Below are 12,547 nucleotides of genomic sequence, written 5' to 3'. Positions count from 1 at the left end.
GGTCATCGCAAATCAACCCCAGTTTTTAACCAGGTGTCTAATTGCTTTTTTATGGGTTTTTTTTTTGGTTTTAGTGTCGTGTACATGCCTGAAGAGAAAAATCGTTCGCATAGATCAATTCCTCCAATGTGACATTACAGTTCCAGTAGCTTTATAGTTAGGCCTAAAAATATCGCCTATATTTTCTATATTCAGATCATATGTTACTGGCTTTGACAACGGTGTCTTTACCTCCAATTCTTCATGACTCTACACTCAAGACCTTAACTATGACCGTGTATGGTCGAAAGCAAGTTCAGATGCGAGGAGTGTCTTGGTCAGAATTTACTAGACATTCGACCCTGATTCGACGCTGGGTTGACCTATGCCAAGAAGGGCTGGTACAATAGCCGTTAAGGAATCGACAACATTCCGGTGACATGAACACATATATAGTATGTATTGCCCGCCAGACAAACGTTCCTATAAGTCAGCCAGCCAAATCACAAACTATATGTACCAGAAAAGAAAATTGGTATTTTCGATCCGACACCCAAACCTTTACTAGTCACAGCGTTTGTTCCTCCAAACGGACATCCGCTGTGCGACTAAGTCCCCTGTAACTTCCGTTCCTTGGCTCTTTTTGATAAAGGTCACGTGGGAAAACGGTGATCCTCCAATGATTACCTTCACCGACAACCATTTGTGTGAAAGGAAACCATTCGTCTGGAGATAATCCGTAAATAGGTGGTTTCGACCATAACTAGATATTTTGTGCCAAAGAAAAATATTAGTGAACAAGATCTGGTGTAGGTTTTCTACGCCTCTGTCACTATTTTAAGCATAAACCCTAGAATTGTTGCCTCACGTTAAAGAACACTCTTTCATTTTCTAATTGTGGACTTTCTGTCCTCTCTTTGTTGAAGTCGTGGGCTTCAGAGGCTGACGGACGGGGATCTTATTTACATAACCCTTTGATAAGTTCTTAGGTTCGACCCAGTGTCGCTCTGGGTTTTCCAGCACTCATAAACAACCAAGACGTGAGACGAATTGACGTTTATTCTCAATGAACCAGTACTCAAAATTGTTACAAATGTGAACATTTCTGATCGTATTTATACAACAAGATGACAACGACATAAAATATCATGTTTATCGTATTACCACTATCAATATCATGACCATTGTGTCTTGAAACTTTATATGTTATCTGATCACCAGTTTGATGGCAATATAAACGTCACTTCAAATTCATTCTCCGCGATACATGCATACATTATCAATAAACATCGATCAGACCAACAAGGTTTATACAAATCAGAACACAATTTCCTTGACCAATATCATTTTACTTGATAAGACTTTGGATACTATGTCTTAAATTATTAGATTTCACTGACCCATGGTCATCGGCTGCTCAGTGCCTTCTCTCTGACCGACACATAAACCCACTCTTCGGTGACACTTAATACGATACATACCAGTGGTCACTTTAGATGTACGCCCCTTTTTGATAAACGAATAAACTATACATGTTACTATACATGTACTAAGTCTTCACAAACTTCACATAATGTAAATATTTCTTCCGTGCGATACTGACAGCCGTATTGTGGGGAAAACATATCCATAAAACTTCTCAAATCAGTCTTTCTTAACCTTTCTTAATCTTTCTTAAACATTTCTTACAGCATCACTGATAGCCCACGTGGCATGGTTTCGTAAAAACATAACCTTGAAATGGTTGTCAGAACTCACATAACGATGGTTTACTACAGCTGCCTAGATGTATGTTTTAGAGCCCTGTGAATGTGATCTCTGATATGTGGCTAATGCCACGAACACCATCTATTGACTGGGCATCTCTGGGGCATTCCGAACACATCCTGAACAAGACAGTCTGTCACGTACTGTAGTGTCCGCTTTGGCGAAAGGCTTCTAGGGAGGTGGTAGGAAGGCGTGTAATTTGCCCACAATCACCCGCTAGTTGCAGAACACTCGAAAACTTGCTCTAATACATGTGCGGCCAAAAGAACCCAAACAATTGTCGAAAGCTTATACAAGGAATTTGCATGAAACATTTAAAAGTGTTACTAGAAAACTAGAAATTTGACATGACAGCCAGTTGTAGATAAATATACCAGATGTTGAAATGTTGAGGGTAGCAAATTTTAGCTTTCTAAAGGGCAAAGTTCTACTTAAGAAAAATCCTTCGAAAAAATCAACACTGAGCTAAAATGATAAACCTAAAACTTGTCCGAAACACAATACATAACACTTCCGTTAAATTCACAGATAAGAATAAAAATACCGGCTATATTTATGTTTGAGTTTACCATTTCAGCTCAGTATTGATCTTTTCGATAGATTTCTCAGGCATTAAAAAGACACCACAACAACAACAATCCCAAAAATAAAATATCCATCTCATTAAAATCTTAACAAATATTTTCTCCCTTCGACATTTGACGGAAGTTCCCTGTAACTTCCGTTCGTTGGCTCCTTGTAATAAAGGTCACTTGGGAAAACGCTAATCCTTGGGCAATATGCGAATGGTTACATGTACCTACGCCGACAACCAATGGTCTTACAGAAAACCATTCGCCTGAAGATAATGCGTAAATGGGTGGTTTTGACGGCAATGGAGTAATTTTAAAGCAAGGAGGAATCAAGGAGGAATCTTAGAGAAATATTTTAAGCATATACTTGATCAGCCTGAAAACAGGTAATATAAAATAGATTAAACCGAAATAGAGAGGAAAGCAAGATAATTCGCGTCTTGTTACATATGACCAGTACTATCTAGCCTTTTCTCATGCTTTCCTGACAGTGAGATCTTTATCGCCTGTGCTATAAGAGAAATCAGTAGCTTATACTGGTCGTATGTAGTGGTAACTATGTGTCGCCTGCGAACGAGGAATTTCCGCGTTTCCTTGATCTCATTGTTTGTGGGGTACAGCGTAAATACGCTGTGGGCGGTACAGTTAGCACAGGCATATCTTTGGCGAAGACCCCATGTCTTCCACCATCAAGGCGTGTATTTTGTCGGTGATTTATCTAACACCCATCGTGATTCCTCCATCCAAAAATGATTAAAATCACAAAAGTAAAACGGAAATTGAGAATGGCGTTAAATAGCAGTAAATAAATTCAAGGGAAATTAGCCACAATGGCTATGACAAGTGCATCCATACAATAAAGTATTTTAAATCATTAAATACACCGACAAAATCTGATCCATGTTATACGTAGCTCTCTATATCAGCTTAATGGTAACTGCATTTCACTCTCTCACAAGTTTCATAAGTGGTATGTTGTTTATGTGTTACGTATATGACCACATTTACAGATGAATTCCAGCTACTTGCAAGTTTTTGCACTTGAACACTAAGGTCACCATGTAATTAGCATCGCATACAAACACGGATGAGTAGCACCTAAAAAAGTCATATTTCGGGGCGTTTTATTCTATGAATGGTAACTTTAAATGAAAAAAAAAACGACTGTTTTGATCATTCAGGTGCAATTACCTTCATCTTTGCAGTGTTTTAATAATAATTTCCTAGTCGTGAATGAGCCATTGTAAAATACAGTTACTGTAAGATGTAAAATGTTACTCTAAAACAACTAATAATCATTGTCAAATGGTCACACATTACCGTGCAAATATAGTTATATTTAATTATTTATTTATTTAATCGGTGTTTTACTCCGTAGTAATACTTCACTTATACGACGCTGGCCAGCATTATGGTTGGAGGAAACTGGGCAGAATCCGGGGGAAAACCACGACCATCCGGCAGGTTGATTCCCACTTGCTGAAGAGGAAGCCAGCATAAGCTGTACTTCACAACAACCGCACTGAGGAGAGGGTCCTTGGTCATAACGCAGCGCGAGCGCGCTAACCAATTGAGCCAAGGAGGCCCCCAAATATAGCTATACTTTGTACGTTTACTTTCTTCAGGAAATATCCGTGTCAGTTCACCAATTAAATCGACTTCATGTTTGAACTTTTGATATCAGAGAACAAATACATACTCCCTCGCAAATTACAATCCACTAAGACTGCTGAGAAAAATGGTTGTACGATCTGCTTTATACAAGGCAGTGAAGACAATTTCCGTCATGTACATTTCACACGCCAAGTATGCAGATTTCGTCATAACTGGAATGAAATAAAATCAGCTCTACAATTAGAAGAAATGTATTCACTAGCAGCCAAGTAGCATCTTCTTGAAAAAGAAACATAAAGCTGATGTGTAACATCTGCTTACATTTATGTTTTAGAGCACCGTGGATAGGAACTGTGAGGTGCGTCTATTTTCGTGAAGTGTCCATTTCACTGAGCATTACTGGGATGACGTCATGTAGTCAACCACTGACCAGGCACCCCTTGGGCATTTCGAACACATCCAGTCGCTATTTATTGGCCTGGCCGCACGCCACTTGGGATGCATCGCATGTATTCGTCAACTTTAGGTCGCTCATTCTGTATGAATGGGGTTACTGTCACAGCCCCATTCTGACTCTTAAAATATTGATACTAACCCTTGCAGCCAATATGGTCGGAACATTCCTGACATCCGTTGAATCCTGCTGTGTTCCTAACGCCATTCAAAAGAGGATCAACCTATCGAAAGAGTCGAAACCACACTCCCAACGAACCTTATATACTGACAGTCTTTTCGGAAACTAATGGTAGATTTGTTGTACTGTTTAAGTCGTCCAATTTGTATAGTAGACCCCTGCAATAATTCTTCATTATTAGAGGCACATTTATTTGTTTATTTCATTGGTATTTTTAGCCGTACTTAAGAATACCAATGCGTCGAAGCAAACATTCGTATACAAGCCGTCAACCATTAAGGACGTTCCTGGTGAATAATCACATGGCCAATTCCATAAAACGAGGTATAACACGAACCACCAAAGAAGTCAGAAATACCAGAGTACGTAAATAGGAGGGATTCATGAAAAGAGAAACAGAAAACAGTTTTTAATGATGTTAGAAAAGCGCAAGGTATGCTCTAAGCGACTGAGTGAAATCGGTATTCAAATCATGTGCCATGCTACAACATAATGAGGGCTGCAGCATGAGAGAAAAATATAAGACTGAGAGAAAACCAGGTCCGAAGGGTCCTGCATATGGCGTGTACATATCTCGCTATGTCCTGAGTGTTTTTATTACTGCAAAAAAACTAGTGTGTCAAGGTCATTCCATCTCACTTGCGCTTTGCAACTGTTCATATATCCAACATGGCGATCTGATTCAACGCGACGAATAAAGGCCCCTAGTCCCTAGGGAAGCCAAATTAGACACAACCATGAAGCAATAATAATTTGTGACGTTGAGTGAAATCGTCACACAACACGCAGGATCGAACAAATGCTACAAGGCGAGTTATGTACACGCCATATACGGGTTCCTTCCGTACACTGCTGTCCAAGGAAGGATAATTTAGAACGTCAAAATTGAAACTATTTCTCTTGTCGTAAAGACTGAGGAAACCAACCATCCACAGGCTGCTGACAGACCTTCCCGTGTTGGATCGAAAAGGAAACCAGCATAAATTGGACTTGCACTCACTTCCATTGCTGAGAGCTTTTAAATGTATGGAAAGTATGAAGTATACGTGAAACACTCATAACGCTCAAAGGCATCAAAAATCACATTTGAAAGACATTCTGGAAATCATAAACACTTTTGCCAAAAACATCTAAAAGGTGTTACAAGACGTTTTGAATAAATCACCCGAAAATGTAACACATTACATTTGCATAAACATACCAGTTTCTGATACCAGACGTTAAAATGGCAAAGACACAAAATATTATTTGGAGGATGACATCCAAAGATTAAATTCCAATGTTCAATTGCTTTTGGGGGCTTTTTTTCGATATCGTTTATATGCTGAAAGCAGAAAAGTCTTCCCAAAAGGACAATAGTACACTGAAATAATAAACTCCAGCATCTTGTCCTCCAAAGCATTTCCGGTAGCTTCATGGTGAGGCATAAAAGTACGGTCTACATTTCCCTTATTCAGACTTTGTTGACAAGGCCACACGCTATTGTTGCTGGTAATAATGTCCTCACGCCAAAATTGGCTTCTCTGACTCTAGACCCAGAGGTTAATTGTGATCTTGGGGGACCGGAAACCGGTTTTGATGCAAGGAGTGTCTGGGTCAGGAATTTGACCCTGAGATGACTCTCGGCTCACCTATGCCAAGAAGGGCTGGTACAAGAACCATTAAGGAAACGACTACGTTCGGGTGACATAAACACATATAGTCTGTACTGCTCGCCAGACAAACGTTCACATCCCTGGGAGCGAGATATTCTACAAACTAAATGTACTAGAAGAGAAAATTGGTATTTTCGAGACACCTCTTGTTTCTCATAACGGATATCCGCTTCGCGACCAAGTCCCGGGTAACTTCCGGTTCTTGCCTCATTTTAATAAATGTCACAAGGTGATCCTCGAGCATTGCTTGGAAGATTACCTTCATCCACAATCACAGGCCTCACAGGAAACCATTCACCTGGAGATGATCTGTAAACGGGTAGTTTAAACCATAACTAGGTACTTTTGTGTGAACGAAAAATATTAGTCAACAAAATCTAGTGTAAGTTTTCTGTGTCACTCTTTTAAGCATATGCCTGATTATCTCTGTCTCAACTTTCAAGATGCACTCTTTCAAAAAATGTCATTTTATGTAAATATAAAAATGTCATTTTTATATTGTGCGATACCGACAGTTGTTTTGTGGAAAAAACATATATTCATCAAACTTCTAAAATCAGTCTTTCTTAATCTTTCTGGTTGTCAGGAATACATATAATGTAAATTGGATTAAACCAAAGTAGCACGGAAAGTAAGATTATTGGCACCTTGTTACATATGACCAGTAATGCCTAGCCTTGAGTGAGTCAGTGACGTTCCTTGCCACCTGCGCTTCAAAAGAAATCCGCAGCCCAGAGCGATTTTATGAAATTGTATTTCGACGGATTCTAACTGTTGGCAAACGAGGTGAAGGTTAAATCGTAGTCCCGAAATTTCTAGATTTCTCTGCTCTCGTTGGTTAATAAATGCAGTCAACGTTGCAGTTAGCACAGTTTTGTACTTTTGTCTTAAGACCTCTTGTCTTGCACCAACTTTGTGCAAGAAGCCTCGATCTCTTGATGCCTACACTTGAACTTTGTCCAGTGCACAGTCTGATGTTTCATAACGTGATACAATTTCGCACGGTATTTCTGCTTTCTTCACTGTTTACCTTTAATCTCCGTTGTGATTAAACGGATATTACCTTGTATTGTTGTGATTCAAGAGAGATAGCACTATACTTGTCGTCAGCCAAGCTGCTCTTTCTTTCAAGTGATTACATTTCTTACAGCATCACTGACAGTCCAAGTGGCTTTTGCTTGGTTATGATATTTGTAAAATCATAGCCGGAAATGGTTGTCAGAACTGACATAACGATAATGTATTACGGCTGCTTATGTTTTACAACATTGCAAATCGGACCTCTGAAATGTGGTTAATGCTACGAAGACTATTGACGAGGCATCACTGGGGCTTTCCAAACACATCCTGTCTATTTTTTGCCTGGCTTCCCAATACCTGGCATATGTATTTGTCAGCTTAGAAAGACCCTGTCCGTATGAATAAAAATACTTCGACTGTCCTATACAGAATGTTTAAAATATTGATACGGACTTCTAACTCGTTCTAGACCTATTTGTCATGTTCAAGTCGTCTCAGTTCTGGCTTCGATCACAGTAACAATTCTTAAATTTATTTATGTTTTACTTCTTTACTTATTTGGCTCAGTCTGTTGTTTTACTCCGTGCTCAAGAACATTGAGAAGGAGGAAGGAAACTCACAGATGTCCCCAGATTGATATCGGGAAGGAAGAATGAGCTGGACTTGTACTCATACAGGCTGCAATAGTGAGAGGCTTGTAATCTATGCGTCGAAACAGACATTTATATACCAGCGGTCAACCAATGTGGACGTTTCAAGTCAATAATCGTAGTGCAATTTTCCAAAACAACGATCAACGCAATATAAAGTACAAAAATAGGACGGAATCACACAAAGAGAAGCCGTCAACAGTTTGCAATGATGTTGGAAAGACGCACAGTATGTTCCAGGCAACTGCAGGGAATCAGTATTCAAAACGTGAACCATGCTACAATGTAGGTTATCCATAAAAAGATACATATCTCATTGGCTCTTTCATTGCATCTGTTCATGTACCCACAGCGGCGATCTAATTTAACACGATGAATGTACGCCCTAGCCCCGAGTTCACTATTAGAACCAGAGATTCTCGACGCTTTGTCCATATTTACTTACAAGAGAGTTATATTCATCGTAAAACTTAAGAAACTCAGAGTGAAGGCGTTTCATGGAATAACCTTGACACTCAAGTTTTTACAATGATAACTTGTAAAGTTGATTGAAATCGCCACATAACACACGGGATCGAATAAATGCAACAAGGCCAGATATGTACACTCCATATAGAGTACCTTATGGTATATTGCTGTCCAAATAAGGATAATTGTCAAAATTGAAAGTATAACCTGACTGTAACAGTATAGTGACAAGCAACTATTTAGTCGACTATTTTACATTCGCTCAAAGTTTTATGCGTGGGTAGGCCTATGTACTTCGCGTTGAGTTACATGATTACCCACAGCCGTTTTTAGTGATAAAAATTCTGATATGATAGCTTCACTGTGCATGTGTAAATGCATGGAAAGGTTTTTCCTAGATGCTAATATCAGTATAGTGGATAAATAGTTTACTTTCATTGTCAGCATATAAGTAAGAAAATCCTACATATAGGGTGAAGTAACCACTGATCAGTTCCACACGTGTAGCTGCCTCATGGTGATCAGACCTAAAACTAGGCAAGATCAGTCTAACGATCATTGCAAACGTATAAACTATTAGTACCATTACAATCACCTCTCTAAATGCTCTTTCGTGCTGGAGTTTGGCTTTCAACATTTATTTAAGCATCCCTGACAGCCCAAGTGAGCTTAGTGAAAAATAACCCTAAAGCAGTTGTCAGAACTGACACGACGATGATGTATTGCGTCTGCTTACATTTATGTTTTAGAGCACTGAGATGTGGTCATTGTCGTGAAGAGTCAGACCGGCCCGGATAGCACAGTTGGTAGAGCGTCCGCTTCGGGACCGGTAGATCCAGGATCAATCCTTGATCGAGTCACACCTAAGACTTTAAAAGAGGAAGTTGTAACTTCCTCGCTTGGCGTTCAGCATGAAGGGGATAGTGCAACGACTGGTTTACCCGTATCAGTATAATGGTTCGGGCGGGGCGGCTTACTTGCCTTCGGAAAGTCGTCTCAGTGAGGCAGCACTAAATAAAATAGCGGTGGAAATCCGTCCTGCAACAAGGAGGCACGTTACACGTACATGCACCCTAATGATTCCTTCGTCGTCATATGACTGAAAAATTGTGGAGAACGACGTTAAACCCCCAAACACTCACTCAATCACTCGTGGAGAGTCCATTTCATTGAGCATTATTGAATAGAAATTATGTAGTCAACCAATGGCCAGGCATTCTTGGGGCATTCCGATCACATCCAGTCTATGTTTACTGGTATGGCCGTCCGACTCTTGGTGTGCATCAAATGTAACTTCGGGGATGCTTCATTCTGTATGAATGAAGCTACTATGGCAGTCTCAATCCGACTGTTAAAATATTGATACTAAGGCCCGCTTTTGTGGTCTCGGCATTATTGTGCTTAAAACTCTGTCCAAATGAGGATCAACCTATTCGTTTCTAAGTAAGACTGTCTACTTTCAACTAAACTTACAGGCTTGTCAGACACTTATTTCAAATTCACTTTAGATCTGCTGTCGTGTTTAAGCCGTCTCAGTTCCATATTCGATCACTGCCACAAGTTTCTTCAATTTGTAATGCAACATTGATCAGGATTGGTCAAGGCAAGTAGTTTATGGAGCAACATTGATCAGGATTGGTCAAGGCAAGTAGTTTATGGAGCAACATTGATCAGGATTGGTCAAGGCAAGTAGTTTATGGATCTACCGTACTAAACACACTACAACACAAATATAGTATACATGGGAAACACGAAAACTTGTTCTAATCAACAGGAGCCACACAAATATCCGAGAAAAATGTATGGAGAGAACATTTGAGAGCTGATATAAGACATTGGGTAAAACATCTAAAAGTAGAACCAGACGTTTTGCACAAAACGTTAAAATGTTAAAGAGAGATAATATTTTTTTTTCGGAAAGCATGGCTTAAATTGTAAACTCAATCGCCTTTTCCTCCAAAACACAGCATGACGTGGCACTTCCGTTAGCTTCACGAACAAGCATAAAAATACCGCCTGTTTTTTGGTACTCGGGTTTTTGTAATAGGACTATATGTTCCTGGCGCTGACAGTCATATCCCCACGACCAAATAGTCATCTCTGACTAGACTAAGGCGTTAACTGGGATCGTCGATGAACGAAAGCCAGCTCTGAAACGAGGAGTGTATGGACGAGAAGTTTGCTGGACATCTGACCCTGAGACGACAATAGGTTGGCTAACGCTTAAAAGGGATGGTACAAAAGGCATTAAAGAGACCACAACATTTTGGCGATACCAACAGATGTATAGACTACATTGCCCGCTAGACAAAGGTTAACACATTAACGTACTAGACAACCCCGTGAGCCGGACAGCCAAGTCTTTGAAGTTCACAGCTTTCCAGGAGATAGAAATGGTTTTTGGTGAAGACACCCAAGATTTGCTAGTCACAGCTTTTGTTACTCCTAACGGACATCCGATTCCCGATCAAGTCCCCTGTAACTTCCGTTCAAAGGTTCCTTGTAATAAAGGTTACGTGGAAAAACGGTGATCCACAAGCAGTACTCGGATTATTACCTTCACTGACAACTACTGGACTTACAGGAGACCATTCGCCCGGAGATAATCCGTAAATGGGTGGTTTCTTAAGTACTTTTGTGTATATCAGTCTGCTCTCTATATTAAGCACATACCTGATTTTCTCTACCTCGTCTTTTTACGCACACTCTGTCAAGAAATCTCATTTTCTAAATATAAATAATTTCCATGTGTGATACTGGGATGGTATAAATAACACAAATTCACAAAACTTCTCAAATCAGTCCTTGTTGACTTTTCAGCGAGAAAAGCAAGATAATTTGCATCTTGTTGCGTATCACCAGTAATGTCTGGCCATTTATCATGATTTCCTTGGTCAGTGATGTTATTTACTACCTGTTCTGTAAAGCAAAAAGCCGTAATGGCAAGCTATTTTATGTAACTGGACAGATTCTAACTGTTGGCAATCGAGGTGGAGGTTCAATCCTAGCCGTGGAACTTTTAGATATCCCTGCTCTCATTGTCGGTAACCGCAAATGAAATCGGCATAACCTATAAACACGGATAGGTAACACATCCAAAAAAGCCATGTTTTGGAACGCTTTATTCCATAAATAGTAACTACGATCCCTTAGGCTTCACATGTATGTAGAAATTGCTTAGATCGTTCGAGTTATTTAACCTTTACGGTGGTAGCGTTTTAAGAAGATTTTTTTTGCATTAGTTAGTTGTGAATCAGCCCTTGCAAAATCCAGGCAAGTAAGGTTGTAGTCATGTCGATGATGTCATTGTAGGCATCTTCTCACACATTACCGTACAGGTACGGCCACTTGATGTGTTTAATTTAGTTAGAAATATCAAAATATTTAACATCGAAGGATTATTTTTATATTTAGTGACATGTTATAATGTACTAAGTATGTTCAGAAAAAGGTTCAATAATCTGTCTTATGCCAAGAAATAATGAGGATTTCCTTATTTCATTTATACATGTTACGTATTTAGAACTCAATGCCTTTTATTTATTTATTTATTTATTTATTTATTTATTTATTTATTTATTTATTTATTTATTTATTTATTTATTTATTTATTTATTTATTTATTTGATTGATGTTTTACGACGCATTACGCATTACCTTGGGAGGAAACCAGACAGAGCCTAACAGAAACCCGCGACCATCCGCAGGTTGCTTGCAAACCTTACTACGTACAGTCGGAGAGGAAACCAGCACGAGCTGGACTTCACTCACAGCAACCGCATTGATGAGAGGATCCTGGGTCATTGCGCCGCTGGCACGCTAAACACGTCGACAGAGGCGCCACAATTTGTAAGGTGACAAATACATACATGTATGGTGTTAAGACACTAAAACGAATTTCATTAAACATATAATCCTATGTTGCTTCATTTTTTCTACATTGTCATCGAAAACAAAAGTTTAATAACACATCATCTAAAGTGCTCCATTTGATCACATGTTCCTGAACACCGATACGAACAGTTTCTCGAAGAGAAGTTTGCTGGACACCTGACCCTGAGGCTGACCAATGCCTAGAAGGGCTGGTACAAGAGCCATTAAAGAAATCAAAAGGTTTCGGCGACACGAACAGTCGTGCAAGACAACCCCATGAGTCGGTTTCCTCCCTCCATAATGCTTGCCTCCATC

This window comes from Liolophura sinensis, chromosome 7 (genome assembly GCF_032854445.1).
Source record: "Liolophura sinensis isolate JHLJ2023 chromosome 7, CUHK_Ljap_v2, whole genome shotgun sequence".
NCBI lineage: Eukaryota > Metazoa > Mollusca > Polyplacophora > Chitonida > Chitonidae > Liolophura > Liolophura sinensis.
Note: the sequence above shows the minus strand (reverse complement) of the source record.